At 43.4% G+C, this 21,971-nt stretch overlaps 1 long non-coding RNA gene across 1 annotated transcript in view; it reads left to right on the top strand.

Annotated features, from left to right (window-relative positions):
* Nucleotides 1–21,411, top strand: part of LOC131346454 (uncharacterized) — an 83,510-nt gene extending 62,099 nt beyond the window's left edge. Inside the window, exons 2-3 of the long non-coding RNA XR_009203612.1 lie at nt 3,725–3,809; nt 20,701–21,411. This is a non-coding gene — a long non-coding RNA (uncharacterized LOC131346454). The remainder of the gene's footprint in view (nt 1–3,724; nt 3,810–20,700) is intronic.
* The last annotated feature ends 560 nt before the right edge of the window (nt 21,412–21,971 follow it).

Below are 21,971 nucleotides of genomic sequence, written 5' to 3'. Positions count from 1 at the left end.
CAATTTTTTTAAGTTAGGCCAACAGTATGGCAAATAGATTTATAACATAGTAAGCACACCAAACTGCCATAACATTAAAACCAGTGACTTGTGAAGCGAATAGCATTTTATTATCTCGTTATGATGGCATATTTCAAGGGGTGAGATATATTAGACAGCAAGTGACCAGCCAGTTCCCATGGTTTATGTGTTGGAAGCAGGATCAATGCCAAGTGTTAGGAACTGAGAGACTTTGACAAGAACAAAATTGTGATGGCTAAATGACTGGGTCAGAGCATCTCCAAAACAGCAGGTCTTGTAGGATGTTTCTGGTATGCAGTGGTTAAAATCTACTAAAAGTGGTCTAAAAAAGGGCAAACAGTAAACAGGTTACAGGGTCATAGGTGCCCAAGGCTCATTGATGCTCTTGAGGTCAGAAGAATAGCCCATCTGTTCCGATCCCACTGAAGAGCTACTGTTGGAAAAACTGCCGAAAAGGTCGATGCTGGCTGTGTATTGAGCTGCAGAGTGGTCAGAGTGACCATGCTGACTCCTGTACACTACTTAAAGCATACTTTGGAAAATGGACACACAAACATCAGAAGTGGACCATGGATAAATGGAAGAAGAAGGCCTGGTCTGATGACTCGTGTTTTCTCTATCATTTGGAAGGTCTTGTGTGTGTGTGTCTGTCTGTCTGTCTGTCTCTTTCCTCAGGACACACAATAGGAAGACGGTGAGCCAATGGAGATGGAAATATTATTTTGACATGTACCACCTACCTAAATATTGTTGCAGATCAAGTTCACCCCTTCATGGCAAAGGAACAGTATTTCCTAATGGCGGTGGCATCTTTCAGCAGGATAATTCTCCCTGACACACTGCAAAACTCAGAAAAGATCAAGGAACATGACAAAAGTTTGTGTTAACCGGGGTTCCAATTTTCCCAGATCTCAATCTGATCCAGCATCTGTGGCACGACAGACATCACAGCATACCTTCAAAGATCCTGTGGTATCCATGACTCAGCAGGTCAGAGGTGTATTGCAGGCATGAGGGGACCTACACGATATTAGTTGGTTTTCAATGTTTGAATCTTCAATGGATAATCTTTTTATACTTTGTATTCTGCCCAATTGTCATGAAATCCCTAATCTAGTAAGGTAGCAGTCATCAAAAATAGTCCAGATAAAAGTCTGGAAAAGTATCAGTGAGGATGTAATTACAAAAATATCCCAAACTTTAAACTCGTTTGAGGTGTTGATGGCAATTCCTTGCTGTCACAAGCTGACAGATGTAATGGCAGATCTGTGATGGTGTGAAAGTCCCCAAGTGGCTCTGTCCACGGCTGTCTCCTGGGTCACAGGCTGTCCACACAGAACCATCCACAGCATAAGTGCGCACCACCAAGCGACAAGACTCCGACCAGGGGTAAAGGCAGTGGTCATACCGGAAACTGGCAAACACTGGGAGCTCAGTGTATAGCTCAACAGAGAAAGACAGAGAGAGAAAGAGAAAGATATTAAGCATGCTTCTGATCATGTGATGTTTAAAAACAATGTAGATTATGTGTAAAGTGCAGGCAGGGACTCCGGCAAGACTAGCTATGACATCATAACTAAAAGGGAGAGCCAGAAGGTGACAGACATGAAGGCTTCTAGACATAGTGAATGCACAACCAGCTCTGCCCCCTACTGTAGCCTTTGCTACTTGAGGTACTACCAAATAACCTGCACCCTTTGATCGGAGTAAGAGTGGCAGATCATAAAAGATCAGGTACTGCAGTGTGAGACCATTTAGTGCTTTATATGTCAGTAACAGGATTTTATAATCAATGTGAAATTTGACTGGGAGCCAATGTAGTGTGTCTAAAATAGGATTTCCTACTGGAACATCCAGACATTACAATTACAATAGCATTACAATAATCCAACCTAGAGATAACAAAAGCTGCATACTTACTTCTAGCTGCATGTGGTCCTAATACAAGCACCTCTGTCTTGTCAGAGTTAAGCAGGAGAAAGTTAGTGACTATCCAATGTCTAATGTCCTTTACACATTCTTCTATCTTAATAAGCTGGTGTCTCTCATCTGATTTAGCTGAGACATATAGCTGTGTGTCGTCGGCATAACAGTGAAAGCTAATACAATGTTTACGAATAATTGCACCAAGATGTAGCATATATAGGGAGAAAAGCAGTGGGCCTAAAACAGAACCCTGTGGAACAGGGAACATAACCTTGGTATGCATAGAGAAGTCACCATTTAGATCTACAAACTGATAACGGTCAGTCAAATAAGACCTGAGCCAGGAGAGGGCTGTTCCTTTAATACCAACAACATGTTCTAGCCTATCAAGTAGAACAGTGTGGTCAATGGTGTCAAAAGCTGCACTAAGATCGAGTAACACCAGTAAGGAGACACAACCCTGATCAGAAGCCAGTAACAGGTCATTGACCACTTTTACAGTGTTTTAACTTTTACACTTTTAACTTGGAATATTTGCATAACACCAAAAGACTGTACCCTCGTCTGGCCTGCTGGGCTTTGTTGTTCACTCATTTTCAGTTTACAGTAACTTACTGCCCTGGCATTAAGAATGGAAATGCTGATGCTCTATCTCGCCATCATGACACCATAAGCTCCCCAACACAGCCAGAACCCATTCTCCCCTCGTCAATTATCCTAGCCCCCATTTTATGGGATTTAATGGAGAATGTTTGGAGAGCCCAGACCAAGGAACTGCCCCTGCCAGCCTGCCCACCTTCCAAAGTCTATGTGCCCTTGTCACTTCATCAACCCATTTTAGAGTGGGTACATGAAGCTCCCAGTTCAGGCCATCCTGGCATCTGCCGCACCATCGCTCTGAAACAAGTTCTGGTGGCCCTCCCTAGCCCCTGATGCTGAAGCCTACATCCAAGCCCGCACCATCTGCGCTCAGTCCCGGACCAGCCGTCAGGTCTCCACTGGCCTACTGGAACCTCTGCCCATGCCCAAACGACCCTGGTCTCACATCGCGATCGATTTTGTCACAGATCTACCCAGCTCAGGGGGTTATAACACCATCCTTGTGGCCATCGAACGGTTCTCCAACGCCTGCAAACTGGTGCCACTAAAAGGTCTACCCACTGCTATGGAAACAGCCATGACTTTGTTTCACTAGGTTTTCAGGAACTATGGTCTACCAGAGAACATAGTGTCTGACTAGGGCTCTCAGTTCACCTCCCAAGTGTGGCAGGCCTTCTGTGACCATCTGGGGATTAACATGAGCTTGAGCATGGACTACCACCCCCAAAAGAGTGTGCAGTTGGAACGTCTCAATCAAGAGCTCAGAAGGTATCTCAGTGTGTACTGCAGTGTCATTCACTCTGCCACTGGTTTAATGCCGTTTAATTGCCCCGATTATCAGGTGAGACAATGGGTCTGGCTGTCTATGCGAAACGTGAAACTCAGGCTTCCATGTCGTAAGCTGAGTCCACGGTTCATTGGTCCATTTCAAAATGAGCGCCAAATCAACCCCATCACCTACTGCCACTACCGTCACTTCCTGTGAATCGCTTACCGCGTGTTTCTTGCCTGTGTTGGCAATTTTATTTATATAGTTTATATAGTTTATATAATATATATAGCAAGTTTATATAGTCTAATTTTTTTCTCTTTTGCCTGAATATTTTACGCTGTCAGGTTTCGTTTTAAAAATCTTTACTTACATATTGCAGTTAATTCTTCTTTTATTTTTTTTCAGGAAGCTTTTTTCCCGGTTTTCAAACAGCAATTAGAGGAAAACCCACTTCGGATCTCTTCAATATCAAAGTTAAATTCACTCAAAGGTATGTGATCATTAAGTCATTATTATCATTTCAGCCTGTACAGTGTGTGAGCTGCAAGATGTTTAGTAATTCTTCCTCCATAGTTAGCATAAATTTTACTTGTGATAAGTGCACGCTAGTTAGCTATCTGATGGAGAAGATATTAGCTTTAGAGGTGTGCATTCAGACACTAGAGAGGGTTAGTAATAGTGAGAGCAGTGTAGTGTCTGTAGGAGGAAGTCTGGATGCCTTAGGTGGAGTTAGTAACCCCCCAACTCCGGCATTAGAGCCCTCACAGCAGGGCGAATGGATGACAACTCGGTGGCATAGTCACATAGCCAAGGCTAATGCTAAGGCTTGCCCACGGGAGCACCACTCCTCTCCACTTCACATGTCCAACAGGTTTTCTCTCCTCAGTGAAGCACCCGCTGAGAAACCTGAAAGAGCTCTGGTTATAGGAGACTCGATCTTGAGGCATGTGAAATTAGCTAGGCCTTTAGGGGCTCCAGCAGCACAGGTTAGGTGTATTCCGGGAGCCAGGGCACCGGACATTGCAGGTAATCTTAGGGTCCTAGGCAAGTACAGGTTCTCAAAGATAGTTTTCCATGTAGGAGCTAATGATATACGCCTTCGTCAGTCTGAGGTTACTAAGAGTAATGTTGTAGGGGTGTGTAAATTAGCGAAGGCGATGTCCGATGCTGTAGTATGCTCTGGCCCCATCCCAATGCGGCGTGGTGATGTAGCTTACAGCAGGTTATGGCCTCTGAACTGCTGGATGTCCAGGTGGTGCTCCGAAAACAATGTGGGCTTCACATACAAATGGAGCTCTTTTGAGGGCAAGGCTGGCCTGTTAGGACGGGACGGTGTCCATCCCACTCGGGAGGGTGCTGCTCTCATTTTTTGCAGCATCGCACATAGTCTTAGAGCAGATCTAGTTAATCGGTGACAATCCAGGGCCAGGGCCAGGGAGCAGACAAGCAGGTTAATCTGACCATCTGCTGGCTGCAATGAGTCGTCACTCAGGGTTCATAACATTGAGACTGTGTCTGTTCCCCGAACCAAACGAAAATGTTTTAACAGAAATCAGAAAATTTGTTTAGTAACCTGATTAACAGAAAATTGGATCATAGTGAATGCACAACCAGCACCTTTGATCTGAAGCTAGGACTGTTAAATATAAGATTTCTTTCAACTAAAGCACTTTATTATTAATTAACTGATTACTGATCAGGAGTTCAGTGTTCTTTGTTTAACAGAAACATGGATTAAACATAATGAGTACGTAGCATTAAATGTAGCTTGTCCGCCTGGTTATAGCTATATACATCAACCGTGTCTAACAGGCAGGGGAGGAGGTGTCGCAGTTATTCATGATAATAAGCTAGGCACCACACAAAAACCCAGACATAAATTCAACACATTTGAAGTTCTTTATACTAACCTAACTTATGTAGCTACAAATAATAAGTTCACAGAGCCGATTCAACTAATTGTTATTTACAGACCCCCAGGGCCATATTCTGAATTCCTCAGTGAGTTTGCAGATTTCATTTCAAACCTTCTTGTCTCTTTAGATGAAGCATTAATAGTAGGAGACTTCAACATTCATTTTGATAAGCCAGAAGACCCTCTGAGAACAGCAGTTGTATACATCTTAGATTCAGTAGGTGTTAATCAAAATGTAACAGGACCCACTCATAATGGAGGTCACACTCTGGATCTTATTCTAACATTCGGCTTAAATATAGAAAACATAGTCACTCTTCCACAGTCAGAAGCTATCTCATATCATTATCTTGTTTCATTTAAAATGTCTTAGACACGAGATGTGCAATTTGCCATGTTACCATATCAAGCGTACATTTACGCCATAACAACCAAGTTACGGTGATCAGTAAGTACAACAAAGTGGTGCTGTGCTCCTTCTAACCAGTGCCTCCATTCTTCCAGCGCAGCTTTGATTGACAGTAGCTCCCAGTTCCCCATGTCATAGTTAACTTCTGCTGGGGTCAACTTTCTAGAGAAGTACGAGCACAGAGGTATTTTTCCGGGGTACCTGTGGTGTTGAGATAGAACCACCCCTATTCCGCAACTGGAGACATCCACTTCTGAATGGGAAGTTTAGGGTCCGGGTGGTGGAGAATTGGTGCGGTCATAACTCGCTGTTTTAATTGCTAGAAAGCAGATCTAGCCCGCTCGGTCCAGGACAGTCTCTTGGGTGTCCCTCTCAAAAGGGACGTGAGGGGGCTTGCGATTATACTATAGTTCCGTATGAATCGTCGATATCCCAAAAATCCCAAGAAGCGCTGTAAATCCTTTATCGTAGTGAGTTCAGTCCAGTCCAGAACAGCTTTTATTTTGCTCCATCTCCACTCCTCACCGGGAAATCACATACCCCAAAAACGTGATGGTGTCCCAGTGAAACTTGCATTTCTCTGCCTTGACATAGAGTTGGTGTTGTGTTCTGCTGTTCCACAGGGGAATCTCCTGCGTCTGATGTTTCTCTAACTAAAGATTCTGTTTTCACATCCTCACACAACCAATGATTAAAGAACAATAACCCTTATTCGACAGAATAAACACTGAATAAAAACAAATTTGCTAATAAACTTGTAGACTCTTGTTTTTTGAAACAGCTTTAGAGTTTCTGTTTCTCTCTTCATTAAAGTACTCTGAGGTTGTGGGTGATTAGCAGTGTTGCAAGGCAGACCAAAGACTGGTCATTCTTCATAATTTTTCATCAACATTTTCCCCTGTAACATGAAACATCATGAAACATCAGGAGCCTGAGACTTGAACTATCTGTCTCCTGCTGAGCTCATTATAACAGACCTAAACAAACAACAATAACAACAACAATAATAATAATAATAATAATAATAATAATAATAATAATAATAATAATAATTAAGAACAGAACAAGTTAATATTATTGAAGTACTCACAAATTTCTCCTTAGTGGAAAAATAGTGCACTACTTATGGTGTATCTAGCATTTTTTTATGCTAAATGTAGTGCACTTAAACAGAGTAATAGAGATCCATTTGGGATTCGACCACACAGAGTCAGTTCTAAAGGAGAAGGAGCTTTTAAATTTCCTCTGCAATATACACAATAAATCACAATGACACGCTTTTATTTTTAATTCCATGAAACTGCAACTACAAAAAGAAATGATATAATGTAATTATTAGCTCTGTCAGTAAAGAGAAAGCTACAGAGTATTTTTCTAAGGTGTTTTCTGGTGGATGGAGAAGCAGCAACTGGGCACTTTACCGCCACCTACTGTTGTTGCACTGAGCTTCAGAACTAGTGAAACATGTGCAGGGAAATTTGAGATGAAGCAAGTGTTGTGGGAAAGATTCTACTTCTACTGCATAGGCTGGAGAATAAACAAGGGAAAAAACTTCTCAGGATCAGAAAGAAACTTTATTACAAAGGAAAATCTAAGCCAGGAGGACGGTCCTGAGAGCAAACATTGAAGAGCTGTTCATAGTGCATGATCTTAGCTGTCCCAAAGGCTGGACATACAGGGGTTGGACAATGAAACTGAAACGCCTGGTTTTAGACCACAATAATTCATTAGTATGGTGTAGGGCCTCCTTACAGCATCAATTCGTCTTGGGAATGACAGATACAAGTCCTGCACAGTGGCCAGAGGGATTTTGAGCCATTCTTCTTGCAGAATAGTGGCCAGGTCACTACGTGATGGAGGAAAATGTTTCCTGACTCGCTCCTCCAAAACACCCCAAAGTGGCTCAATAATATTTAGATCTGGTGACTGTGCAGGCCATGGGAGATGTTCAACTTCTCCTTCATGTTCATCAAACCACTCTGTCACCAGTCTTGCTGTGTGTATTGGTGCATTATCATCCTGATACACGGCACCGCCTTCAGGATACAATGTTTGAACCATTGGGTGCACATGGTCCTCCAGAATGGTTCGGTAGTCCTTGGCAGTGACGCACCTAGGGTTAACCCTAGCACAAGTATTGGGCCTAGGGAATGCCATGATATTGCAGCCCAAACCATCACTGATCCACCCCCATGCTTCTCTCTGGGCATGCAACAGTCTGGGTGGTACGCTTCTTTGGGGCTTCTCCACACCGTAACTCTCCCGGATGTGGGAAAGACAGTGAAGGTGGACTCATCAGAGAACAATACATGTTTCACATTGTACACAGCCCAAGATTTTCGCTGCTGGCACCATTGAAAACGACGTTTGGCATTGGCACGAGTGACCAAAGGTTTGGCTATGACAGCCCGGCCATGTACATTGACCCTGTGGAGCTCCCGACGGACAGTTTTGGTGGAAACAGGAGAGTTGAGGTGCACATTTAATTCTGCAGTGAGTTGGGCAGCTGTGGTTTTATGTTTTTTGGATACAATCCGGGTTAGCACCCGGACATCCCTTTCAGACAGCTTCCTCTTGAGTCCATAGTTACTCCTGTTGGATGTGGTTTGTCCTTCTTGGTGGTATGCTGACATTACCCTGGATACCGTGGCTCTTGATACATCACACAGACTTGCTGTCTTAGTCACAGAATTTGTCCTCTTTTGAACTCTGATATGTCTCCCATAATGTTGTGTGCATTGGAATATTTTAAGCAAAACTGTGCTATTACTCTGCTAAGTAAACCTTCACACTCTGCTCTTACTGGAGGAATGTGCAATCAATGAAGACTGGCCACCAGGCTGGTCAAATTTAGCCATGAAACCTCCAACACTAAATTGGCCAGTGTTTCAGTTTCATTGTCCAACCCCTGTATTTGCTTTCTCTAACTGGTTTATACTAATTTATCTTATTCACACCATTTCTAGATGGCTCCCCATGATAGGTAGGTATGATTTGCAACAAGATGATCTGTAATCAGATGGTTAGATATTATTGTTTAAAATTGCATGTCCACTTATTGCCTAGAGGTGGGCAATAAAGTGGGGAAAATTCCTGCCTTATATGCTTTGTGCATAATTCACCACATTTCTTACACTTGTCACAGAAGCGGTTTTGGGATTTATCTGGAAACAAGTGGAACTAACATTAGAATGTTTCCCACCCAGAAGCTGTGACTGCATCCTACAACATGTGCAGAATGGTGAAGAAGGTGAAGCGGAGAAAACTGGAGTCACAGTTTTTAACAATGTGGCTCTAGGAGCAAAAGGCAGGGACAGAGAATTGAAGCTCTACTGTCCACAAATGGTGACCCTACACCATAATAATGAATTATTGTAGGTATATACTGGTGGTGTATACTATTATTAATACTACCCTATTATGTAGTCATGATGCTGCTAAAGTTATGTTTTTGGAAATCACTGCCACTAATTTGATGATAATAATAATAATAATAATAATAATAATAATAATAATAATAATAATAATAATAATAATAAAGAAGAAGAACAGTACTTATTATTTAAGTACTTTAAATATATTCTCACAAATTTCTCCTTAGTGGAAAAAAAGTGCATTACTTATGGTATATCTAGCATTATTTCATGCTAAACATAGTGCACTTAAACAGTGTAATGGAGATCCATTTGGGATTATTAATAATTATTATCATCACGAGATTTATATGTGTAATGTCCAGATGCCCCCGCCCTGTGCGGGGCACAAAACTGGATCTCCATGGTGCTGCGTGCGCCTGCACGCTGTGGAGATAGACCCATACGCAGGATTCAATTAAGCCCATAGATTTACTGTATGCCTAAAGGACGCATACAGAGCCACCCCGCTGCATGCACTGGGAAAAGCAGACCACAACCTTATTCTGCTTCAGCCTCACTATAAACCAAGAGTGAGGAGACTACCAACAACCACACACTCATTCAGGAAGTGGTCTCCTGAGGCTGAACAGATCCTGAGAGACTGCTTCGGGGACACAGACTGTGATGTACTGCAGGGTTCACATAGTGAGGACATTGAGGATGTTGTTGACTGCACTACTGACTACTTCAACTTCCATATGGACGTTGTTGTTCCAGTAAGAACTGTACATTGCTATGCAAACAACAAGCCCTGGATCACAAGTGACATCAAGGGACTTCTGAACCAGAAGAAGAGGGCCTTTAGGGATGGTGATCAGCAGGAGCTTAAGCGTGTGCAGAGGGAACTAAAAGTCCAGCTCAGGGAGGCGAAGGAGCAGTACAGGAGGAAGCTAGAGCAAATGCTGGAGCATGAAGGAAGTGTGGAGCAGGATGAAGACAATAACCAGAGGCAGCTCAAAGTAGGGTAACACCATTGAAGGAGATGTGGGAATAGCAAACCAGCTGAACAATTTATTCAACAGGTTTGACGACCCCAACTCATTCACACCTCGTACACTGCACCCCCCCCCACTTCTGCTTTCAATCTACCCTCTGAGAACAACTGTGGCACAGAGAAGGAGAATATCCTTCAACATTCAACACAATCATCCCTCAGCAGCTGATTGAGAAGCTGAGTCTGCTGGGCCTGAACACCTCTCTCTGCAACTGGATCCTGGACTTCCTGACTGGGAGACCTCAGTCAGTCCGGATCGGGAACAGCATCTCCAGCACCACCACACTGAGCACTGGAGCTCCTCAGGGCTGTGTGTTCAGTCCACTGCTGTTCACTCTGCTGACTCACGACTGTGCAGCAATGCACAGCTCCAACCACATCGTCAAGTTCGCTGATGGCACGACTGTGGTGGGTCTCATCAGCAAGAACGACGAGTCAGCATACAGAGAGGAGGGGCAGCGGCTAACAGCATGGTGTAGAGCCAACAACCTGTCTCAAAATGTCAACAAGACTAAAGAGATGGTTGTTGACTTCAGGAGAGCACAGAGTGACCATTTTCCTCTGTTCATCGACGGATCCTCGGTGGAGATCGTCAAGAGCACCAAATTCCTTGGTGTTCATCTGGCAGAGAACTTCACCTGGTCACTCAACACCAGCTCCATCACCAAGAAAGCCCAGCAGCGCCTCTACTTCCTGAGGAGGCTGAGGAAAGCCCATCTCCCTCCCCCCATCCTGACTGTGTTCTACAGAGGGACCATCAAGAGCGTCCTGAGAAGATCATACACACTCTTACACACCCCACACACCCCTCACACACAGTCTTACACACCCCACACACCCCTCCCACACACCCTTCACCCTCCTGCCATCTGAAAAGAGGTACCGGAGCATTCGGGCCCTCACAACCAGACTGTGTAACAGTTTCTTTCCTCAAGCCATCAGGCTCCTCAACACCCGGGACTGAACTGTTCTACACTCTCTCACACACACACACACTCTCACTCAGGACTGAACTGTTCTACACACACACACACACACACACTCTCACTCAGGACTGAACTGTTCTACACTCTCACACACACACATACACACACACACACACACACACTCTCACTCAGGACTGAACTGTACAAAACTCTCTGTCTCTCACACGCACATACACACACACACACACACTCTCTCTCTCTCACCTGTGTGGACACACACACACAACTTATATTGTTCAATACTTATTGCACTACCTCAACCCTTGTGTTTATTACATCTGCTGCTATATTTATGTTTATTTCTTTTTTGCACTACATCAACCGCTGCTATTGTATTTTTGCACAATACATGTTGTCAGGTCTCAAAGTTGTACATCATCTCATTTTATTTCATTTCATTTAAATTTCATTGCACATGTTCTTTTTCTTTTTTTGGCGCTAAGTGTCCTGTGTTTTTGTGTTTTGTTTTTTTGTACTTATTGTTTTTGCACTGTCTTGTTGTTGCTTTGTTTGCACCTAGCTGCAGACTTTGCACTTTATGTGGCTTCGACAAACTTCGGTCCTAGCTCTGTGTTGTTTTTGTGTTTGAACTATATGTTGTATGTTTATGTAGCACCAGGTCCTGGAGAAACGTTGTTTAATTTCACTATGTACTGCGTCAGCTATATGTGGTTCAAAGTCAAAGTAAAAGTCAAAGAAGCTTTATTGTCACTTCAACCATATATATCAGATGCAGTACACAGTGAAGTGAAACAACGTTCCTCCTAGACCAGAGGTGCTACACATAACAAAGACAAAGTACAGTGATGCAGACAAACATAGAGCTATAACAGAGATAAAAAATGAAACTACAATTTAAAAATTAAAATATTTAAAAAAATCTAAAAAAATTAAACTATACTTAAGGTGCAGTCTTTAAGAACTAGACATACAACAGAAGTGCACAGGAAGACAAGACAAGAAAAGACAAGACAGTGCAGACAAACAACATATAGGCCGACTTTGTGCAATGAGCAAGACGATGTGCAAAGAACAGTGTATACAGTGATTGCAGATATTAAAGTGACACGTAAACAGGATTAATATAAATATATATAAATGTTATGCGTGCAAACAGGACAATTTAGTGTGTGTCTGACTATGTCCAGCACAGTTCAGTTCTTTTTTGTGCGTGTGTGTTATGTATGTGTGTGTGTCCAGGACAAGTTCAGTTCTCCTCTGAGATCAGATCTTGGTTGTACGTGTATGTGTATGTGTGTGTGTGTGTGTCTGTGTCCAGCTCAGCTCAGTTCTCTGTTGAGATACCTGATTGCCTGAGGGAAGAAACTGTTTAACAGTCTGGTTGTGCGGGTCCGAATGCTTCGGTACCTCTTACCGGATGGCAGAAGGGTGAAGGGTGTGTGTGAGGGGTGTGTGAGGAGTGTAAGAGTGTGTGTGAGGGGTGTGTGGGGTGTGTAAGAGTGTGTGTGAGGGGTGTGTGGGGTGTGTAAGAGTGTGTGTGTGGGGAGTGTAAGAGTGTGTGTGAGGGGTGTGTAAGAGTGTGTGTGAGGGGTGTGTGGGGTGTGTAAGAGTGTGTGTGAGGGGTGTGTGTGATCATCCACAATGCTGTTAGCTTTGCAGATCCAGCGTGTGGAGTAAATGTCTGTGATAGAGGGAAGAGAGGCTCTGATGATCTCTCAGCTGTCCTCACTATCCGCTGAAGGGTCAGGATGGGAGGTGGAAGATGAGCCTTCCTCAGCCTTCGCAGGAAGTAGAGATGCTGCTAGGCTTTCCTGGTGATGGAGCTGGTGTTGAGTGACCAGGTGAGGTCCTCCGCCAGGTGAACACCAAGGAATTTGGTATTCTTGACGATCTTCACCATGGACCCATCGACATTCAGTGGAGAATAGTCACTCTTTGCTCTCCTGAAGTCAACAACCATCTCTTTAGTCTTGTCGATATTCAGAGACAGGTTATTGACTTTACACCAGGTTGCTAGTTGTTGCCCCTCCTCTCTATATGCTGACTCGTCATTCTTGCTGATGAGACCCACCACGGTCATGCCATCGGAGAACTAGATGATGTGGTTGGAGCTGTGCATTGCTGCACAGTCGTGAGTCAGCAGAGTGAACAGCAGTGGACTGAACACACAGCCCTGAGGAGCTCCAGTGTTCAGTGTGGTGGTGCTGGAGATACTGCTCCCGATCTGGACTGACTGAGGTCTCCCAGTCAGGAAATCCAGGATCCAATTGCAGAGGGAGTTGTTGATGCCTAGCAGACTCAGCTTCTCTATCAGGTCCTGAGGAATGATCGTGTTGAATGCTGAACTGAAGTCAGTGAACAGCATTCGTAGGTAAGTGTCCTTATTGTCCAGGTGTGTGAGGGCCAGATGGAGGGTTGTGCTGATGGCATCGTCTGTGGAGCGATTTGGACGATACGCAAACTGCAAGGGGTCAAGTGAAGGTGGCAGCAGGTTCTTGATGTGCCTCAAGACAAGCCTCTCAAACAACTTCATGATGATGGGTGTGAGTGCAACGGGGCGGTAGTCATTGAGACAGGACGCTGGAGACTTCTTCAGCACGGGGATGATGGTGGTAGACTTTAGGCACATTGGGACGACGCCACTGCTCAGGGAGATGTTGAAGATGTCTGTGAAGATATCCGCTAGCTGTTCTGCACACTCCCTGAGCACTCTGCCAGGAGTGTTGTCTGGTCCAGCAGCTTTCCGTGGGTTAACTCTGCATAGAGTTTTCTTCATGTCAGCCGTGGTGAAACAGAGCACCTCGTTCTCTGAAGAAGGGATGGTCTTCCTCGCTATCACGTTGTTATGTGCCTCAAACTGAGCGTAGAAACTGTTCAGCACATCTGGAAGGGAGGCATCACTGTCACAGGCAGGTGGAGCAGGCCTGTAGTTGGTGATGGACTGGATGTGCTGAGTGCTCTGGAAGTGGCCATGGATTCTCTGGGAGTGTGCGCGCTTTGCCTCTCTAATGGCTCGAGACAGTTTAGCCCGTGCTGTTCTTAGGGCGTCCTCATCTCCAGATCTGAAGGCAGAGTCTCTGGATCTTAGCAGCGCATACACCTTTGCGGTCATCCACGGCTTCTGGTTGGAGCGTATGGTGATGGACTTGGAGACGGTCACGTCATCGATGCACTTCCAGATGTAGCCAGACACTGATGCCGTGTACTCCTCCAAGTCACTAGAGTCACCGTAGGTTGCAGCCTCCCTAAACATGTCCCAGTCAGTGCATTCAAAACAGCCCTGAAGAGCAGAGATGGCTCCTGCTGGCCAGGTCTTAACCTGTTTCAGAACCGGTTTAGAGCATCTGATGAGAGGTCTGTATGCTGGAACATAACAGAGATGTGGTCTGAGTAACCAAGGTGGGGGCGGGGCTCCACACGATACGTGCTGGGAATGTTTGTGTAAACAACATCCAGCGTGTTCGCCCCTCTCGTAGCAAAGTTCACATGTTGATGGAATTTAGAGAGCACTTTTCTGAGATTTGCATAATTGAAATCTCTGGCGATGTTAAACAGTCCGTCGGGGTGAGCATTCTGCAGCTCGCTAATAGCTCCATACAGCTCACACAAAGCCTCCTTAGCATTAGCACTGGGCGGAATGTACACTCCTATAATGAAAGTGGTGGTGAATTCCCGGGGTAGATAAAAAGATCTGCATTCAAACTCCACTAGCGATGAGCAGTAATTAGACACAAGCACAGAGTCCTTACACCATTCCGTGTTGATGTAAACACACACACCACCACCGCAAGCCAGGGAGCAGACATTTGACAGAAGTATGGAGGGGAGTGCCGGCCGGCTAGGGTTTGTTTTTAGCCTAGTACGGACTCCCGCCCTATTTCTGCGCTTCCGCTTTCTCATGCACCGCTTCCGTCGACTCTTCTCCCAGCCACCAGCATCAGGCGACGTTGAGGGCTTGGGGCCTGGTCTCCGTAGCAAGCCTATATCACGAAGCTTTTCCCGTAGGTCATCGTGCACGTTGCCTGGTGCATGATACCCATAATCCAGTAGTGTCTGGCGGTCGTACACATGAACACCGTTGTATCTGGCGTCCATATGCCGTGAAAGTCGGGCTATTTCGGGACAATAGCACCATTTTTGGTCCGGAGTGGCCGCTGCGTGCTACTGCCGCGCCGCCATCTTGGATGCTGGTTGAAATGACCATAAACCTTCTACATGCTTCACAGATCCCTGTCTCACCTGGACAGCGGCAGTGGGGCTGTGAGAATAACATTTTTGCACTTCTCCAGTGTATTCAACACCATCCAGCAGCTGTTCCTAAGAGATAAATTAACAGAGATGGGAGTAAGCTCACACCTGGTCATGTGGATAACAGACTACCTGACAGGCAGACATCAGTACGTGAGACTGGGGGATTGCAGGTCTGACACTGTGGTCAGCAGTACAGGAGCACCACAAGGGACTGTGCTCTCTCTGGTCCTGTTCACCCTGTACATTACATGTTGGACTTTCAGTATAACTTAGAGTTCTGGCACGTGCAAAAGTTGAGGAACAACACTGCTATCGTTGGCTGTATCAGGTAGGGACAGGAGGAGTACAGAAATCTGATACAGGACTTCTATGGTGTGACTTTAACCATCTGCACCTCAACACCACAAAGACCAGGGAGATGGTGGTGGACTTCAGGAGGCCCGGGTCTCAACCTAAGCCTGTAACTATCAACGGTGATTGTGTGGAGTTTGTCAAGACCTACAAATACCTTGGAGTACAGCTGGATGATAAAATGGACTGGACTGCCAAAACAGACGCTCTGTGCAGGAAAGTACAGAGCCAGCTGTACTTCCCTAAGAAGGCTGGCATCCTTTAACATCTGCAAAAAGCTGCTGCAGATGTTCTGTCAGACTGTTGTGGCAAGTGCCCTCTTCTATGTGGCAGTGTGCTGGGAAGGCAGCATCAAGAAGAAGGATGCTTCACATCTGGACAAGCTTGTGAGGAAGGCGGGCCTAAATATACCATTTACACCAAAACCTAACAGGGTTGTTTGACGCAAATATCTGCCATAAAAAGATCTAAAGATCCATATATTTCGTCTCCCCTTCTTCACACCCTAAAAGCAGAGACTACGGTTCACTGACCCCCGACTGAGTTTTTAAGTCTCCCGTTCTTAGCCACTCTGTCTGGTTCGATTTTTGAAATGACTTTCAAGGGACTACGCGTGTTGCATTGTATTTTGTTACATTTTATTTCAATAAAATAACTTTACAATAAGAAATATCTTGTGATGCATTATGATTAAATAGTCCACTACATGTGTGAATGAATCATTTCCAAAGAGTTAACACATTGCACAAAACTAAATGATTGCTTTATATTTACTCTAGAGTATGTTTTTTTTCACAAAAGACACAACCATATTATAATTTCTTTTTTAATCTTTGCTATACATAGACATAATGTGGTTAGACGAAAAACCTTTAGCTCTGTGACAGAAAAAATACAGTGTTGTCCACAGCAAACTGAAGTAAAGTTTTGAACCTGTGTAGGGTTATATTTTATTTCACACACTGTTCTTCAACAGTTCGTTCTCAAAAAGTAATGAATAGAATCAGGAAAGAGTTCATAGTCTGGCGCGCTTCTGTACGAGTCAGAAAACTCTCCTGAGGTTTCATCATTGAGACATAAAGCTAGCCAATGCTCTCCTGGCATTTGTCTAAGATATGTATTTACAATGAACAAGGCAGGAAACTGCTTTAGGGTACTAGGTAACTCATCGCAGGAAAGCACACCTCAGAATATTTTATCTATTTCACAACAAATTCTCATAACAGCCGTTAGTTCTGCGGTATCCATGCGTTACTGGTAATCGATGAGCACGTTTCTTCGGTTGTTTATTTCTAGAATACCTTCAAAACTGGCATAGACGATAAGATTCACTGTTCTTGGAAGGGCATAACGAAATCTGAGTTCCAGTCGCATGTTCCCCAACTTTATTAGACACATGTTGACCACAACAGGATTCAGGTTGAATGCATATAAAGTAAATCTGTTCGAATACTCTTCTCTGTTTATCGCCAATGCCTGATCCTTTAGTTGCTTTCCCGATCCTAAAATTAAAGAATGGAATTCGCGATCTGCATTACCAGACTGGAAATCAGGTTGAAATGGTACCATCCATGTACAACGCTACAAACTCTGTATCGTAATGTTTAAAATTAAAAGGGTTTTTATTGTACGCCCCACTGAAGGCGTCGTTGTCTACCATTCCAAAGATGATGGTTTTAGGTAATGGTTTGAGGAATAACTGTTGAAAAAATATATCTGAGTGAATGTGACCAATCAGGTCAAATGCGTTGCTTTCAGCACTGAGTCGGGCCCTTCATTTAAGACCCTCGTTTAGACCATCAGGGTCAATGGCGTCTTGCTGTCTTTGTAGAATAATCCTGTGCAAAATTGTGTCTCCAGGGTTTCTTTACCATAGTTGAGGAGACATTCAAAGGTAGCACGGTATGGATGTGCTGCTCAGTTCATAAATAAGTCGATCCCCTAGCATAACGTCAACTTGTGAAAAAAGCGGCGCTATAGGGTAGTTAACAACCCCCACCTTAGCACCGTTAGCTATGTTGGTCCCATCTGCATTGGTGATTTTACGGGCACGATATAAAAGTGTTGTTCAAGTCCAGGTAATCACCATTTTCAGCCACGAAGAACTCCAGTGTACCATTGTCCATCAGAGCAGAAAACAGAGGTATTTCAACATAAGTGTACTTTTCAATACTCGTTTGGGTAAAAGGTAATGTGAAAATATCCAATTCAGACTTTGTACACTCTGAGGATAGGCCGTATAAGAAAGCCATGGTGTTAGAAAATGTTCAGCTGCTTTCTTTTGTGCAAGATGGGAGGATGCTTGTTGCGTCTCTGCTTGGTCTTTTTCACACTGGTTTTGATTTTAGTTACCCTGCATCTTTTATTCAGACTTTTAGGGGTCTTTTAGATTTTTTTTATGCGAAATCAACACCAGACCTGACCCATCCTGATTTTGCGTCTTGTTCATAATGTTGCTCACTACATCACTTACAATACCCTTGACCACTGTTTATAAAAATTTTACAATAGCTAACCCCCTCTTGAGGAACGGAACCGCCATTCTAACCAGACCGTTGAACAGACCTCCTAGACCCGCCCCATACATGACGGGGGGCCATCAAAACCGGGAAGACCATTTCCTGCCTGACTGACGTAATAATCCATGTAGGTCTGCAGATCAGCGTACCCCCATCTATCATTTTACAGGCGGAACGAATGTTTAGTGGGCCTGAAGTGTAGTTTAACTATAAACATTCCGTTACTAAATGGTACAGTGCTCAGCGTAAATGAGTACACCCACTTTGTAAAATAACATTTTAAACAATATCTCAATAAACACAAAAACAATTTCCAAAATGTTGACAAGACTAAGTTTAATATAACATTTGTTTATCTTATAACATGAAAGTAAGGTTAATAATACAACTTAGAGAACAAAATTTTCAGTTTTACTCAAATTAGGGTGATGCAAAAATGAGTACACCCCTATTTATTTTAAAAGACCCATCACTTGATTAAGTTTTACATCAGGGGTGTCCAACATTATACACAAAGGGCCGATGTGGGTGCGGGTTTTCATTCCAACCAAGCAGGAGCCAGACCTGATTAAACAGGTGGAATCAGGTGTGGCTCCTGCTAGATTGGAATGAAAACCTTCACCCACACCAGCCCTTTGTGGATAAGATTGGACATCCCTGTTTTACATTTTTTTTGCATCAAATATTCAGTCAGATAAAGAAAGACTATAGCAATATCAACATTCTCCTTTCTAAGCAATTTTAAAACACACATCAGATACATATGTTAAGATGCATAATACATGACCAGTTTTACAATCAAAAGGTTCAGCAAACATAGCGGATAAAACTTGGTGCACATAAATGTGGAAAGGACATTCTGTGTTTACATTACACAAAGATTTCCATTTTTTAGTAAAATCTCGAAAAACAATGTCTTTATCAATAGGATAGGGATTACTGAAAATACATGGGTTGTTAACTCTCAGTTCAATGATTTGTTGGAGTGCGGAGACAATCTCAGGCTTTAGATCTTTCTCAGGGTCAGAACTGACGTGGCGCACTTTGAAGTTTCCCATGTATGCGGTTGGTCTGGGGGCTCCAGAGATGAGTGAAAGGTCCAATAGTTCACAATGTCTTCATATACCTGGTCGATGCAGATTTCCTTCATTTTCTCTTTAGTCTCACTCAGCTTTAATGTAAGGCTCATCTTTCCAGTCACAGACGGTGGCTTCAGCGATACCTTGAATTTTTTCCAGGGATAGAGTTTGCCTGATACTGCAAATTTTCAGTTCTCTAGCCACAGTGTATTTCAGCTTTGGTTTAAATAGCTTTTTTATCAATCTGTAGGAGTTCATGTGTAGATAGTATTTTTCTTTCCTAGGGATTCATCAATTTTTCATCATCTTTACATCCAGAACAGGTCGCATCTTTACCCGCGGAAGCGGCCGAGCTGTAAAAGAAGGTTATGAAGTCCTGACACATTCATTCAGAAATATTCAGAAGTCGGTTTCATATATACAGCGTTAGGGCAGAGTCAGCAGAAGGTGTGGTTTCTGCTCGGTCTTGAAATATTAGTGAATCAGAAAAGTTTCTCTAGTTTTACTCTTATTTATTCCGTTTTGATTTTCTCCAATTTTTGGAATAATTTGTCTATTTGAATAGTACTGTTTTAGATCTTACCAACTGGTACGCAATTCTCTTAATCAGATGTGCAGTCATCGGTAGTAGTGGTAGATATGTGCAGTGAAACCTGGTTCTTGGAGAAATTCCAAATTTTCGGTGCAAGTGGCCATAGTTGCACTCAAAGAATCTATGATATTCTACATGCAGAGTCAAAGTATTTCAAGGGAAAAATTAGGGGTGTGTCAGGTGTGTGTATGTGTGCTTGTTTTTGGGGGTGTGGCTGTGTGAGACCCCTTCAGGAGATAAACTTCTGTGTTTTATCAATAGAAACATCCATATCCAAATGGTTGTGTGTGTGTGTGTGTGTGCGCGCATGTATGTGTGTGTGTGTGTGTGTGTGCGCATGTATGTGTGTGTGTATGTGTCATGTGCGGGGGTTTGTGTGTGTGTGATTGTGGGAGTGTGAGACCGCTTCAGGAGATAAACTTCCAACTTCTGTGTTTTATCAATAGAAACATTAACCATATACACATGGTTATGTGTATTTGTGTGTATGTGTCAGCTGTAGGGTGGGTGTGTGATTGTGGGGTTTGGCTGTATGAGACCCCTTCAGAAGATAAACATTGACCATTCTCATTGTATTTTTTGAATCAGACGTGCAGACATGTTTTTCTGAGCTCTGCCAAGTTGACCTAAAATTTCACTAAATTTTCTCAATTTTTATCTTAAACCAAATACTATATTATAACTTTTTATAATATTTTTATTAGCCGATAGTATCCCATAATATTCTCATTCCAAATGCTTTTTATATCACAAGTTTTTTTTTTTCAGAACCCACTTATAGCCAGTTAGCCCATTAGCACACTAACCCGTTAGCCTGGCTACCACAAGTTTGTTTATGTCACACCAATTATCTCTGTTGTACTACTGCTCTTTAACACTGTCGGTTGTGGGTTTGCCTTTGAGTGCAGGTGAGGATTCATTCCATCTGCAATCGGTGGACTTGGAGCTGGAGGCCGTGGAGAAGCAGGTCCGCAACCTACACGAACGACATCAGGCTGAGACAGACGAAGATCCTGAAGAAGGACTTTAGGAGCCTGGTGGAGAAGGTTCATGCCACATCATTCATGATGAGGATCATCATGTCAGGACCACTTCCCACATTCCAGTGAGGAATCGAGAGGTTCAGTAGGCTATTTGATTTTAATGAATGGTTACACTCATGGTGTCAAGACCAGAAATTACCCTTTGTCAATAATTGGAATATTTTCTGGGAGCGTCCTAGGCTCTACCGTTCTGATGGCCAGAGTTGGAGCAGCAGTCCTCTTGGACAACATCTCCAGGACACTACGCACCATCTGACTGGTAAGTCATACCTTAGATTCCAATTATAATAGCTACTGTTCAACTTGCCAGACTGATACAAGTTCACACAACTCGTCATATAGAAACTGTCTTTTCCCCGATTACTGAGATCAAAGGATAAATTCATTAATAGCTCTCGAAATAATCTAATCACAGTTAAACCTGACAAAGGCCAAATAAGTAAAGAAAAACAATTTCTTAAGTTTGGGCTTCTCAAAATTAGATCCCTTGCACCGACAGCGATTATTGTTAATGAAATAATCTCAGATTATAATTTCGATGCACTCTGTCTTACCGAAATCTGGCTTAGACCAAATGACCACATTAGACTGAATGAGTCTACACCGTCAGGATATTCATACAGTGAGGGAAAAAATTATTTGATCCCCTGCTGATTTTGTACGTTTGCCCACTGACAAAGAAATGATCAGTCTGTAACTTTAATGGTAGGTTTATCTGAACAGTGAGAGACAGAATAACAACAAAAAAATCCAGAAAAACACATTTCAGAAAAGTTCTACATTGATTTGCATTTTATTGAGTGAAATAAGTATTTGACCCCTTTGCAAAACATGACTTAGTACTTGGTGCCAAACGCTTGTTGGCAATCACAGACGTCAGACATTTCTTGTAGTTGGCCACCAGGTTTGCACACATCTCACATCTCAAGGAATTTGGGCCCATTCCTCTTTGCATCCACGACCCATTTTCAATGCCCTGGCTGAGGGAAGGAGGTTCTCACTCAAGATTTGATGGTCCATGGCTCCGTCCATCATCCCTTTGATGTGGTGCGGTTGTCCTGTCCCCTTAGCAGAAAAACACCCCCAAAGCATAATGTTTCCACCTCCATGTTTGACAGTGGGGATGGTCTTCTTGG

Source organism: Hemibagrus wyckioides, linkage group LG26 (genome assembly GCF_019097595.1).
Source record: "Hemibagrus wyckioides isolate EC202008001 linkage group LG26, SWU_Hwy_1.0, whole genome shotgun sequence".
NCBI classification, from domain to species: Eukaryota; Metazoa; Chordata; class Actinopteri; order Siluriformes; family Bagridae; genus Hemibagrus; species Hemibagrus wyckioides.
Note: the sequence above shows the minus strand (reverse complement) of the source record. Positions and strands in the feature narration are given on the sequence as shown.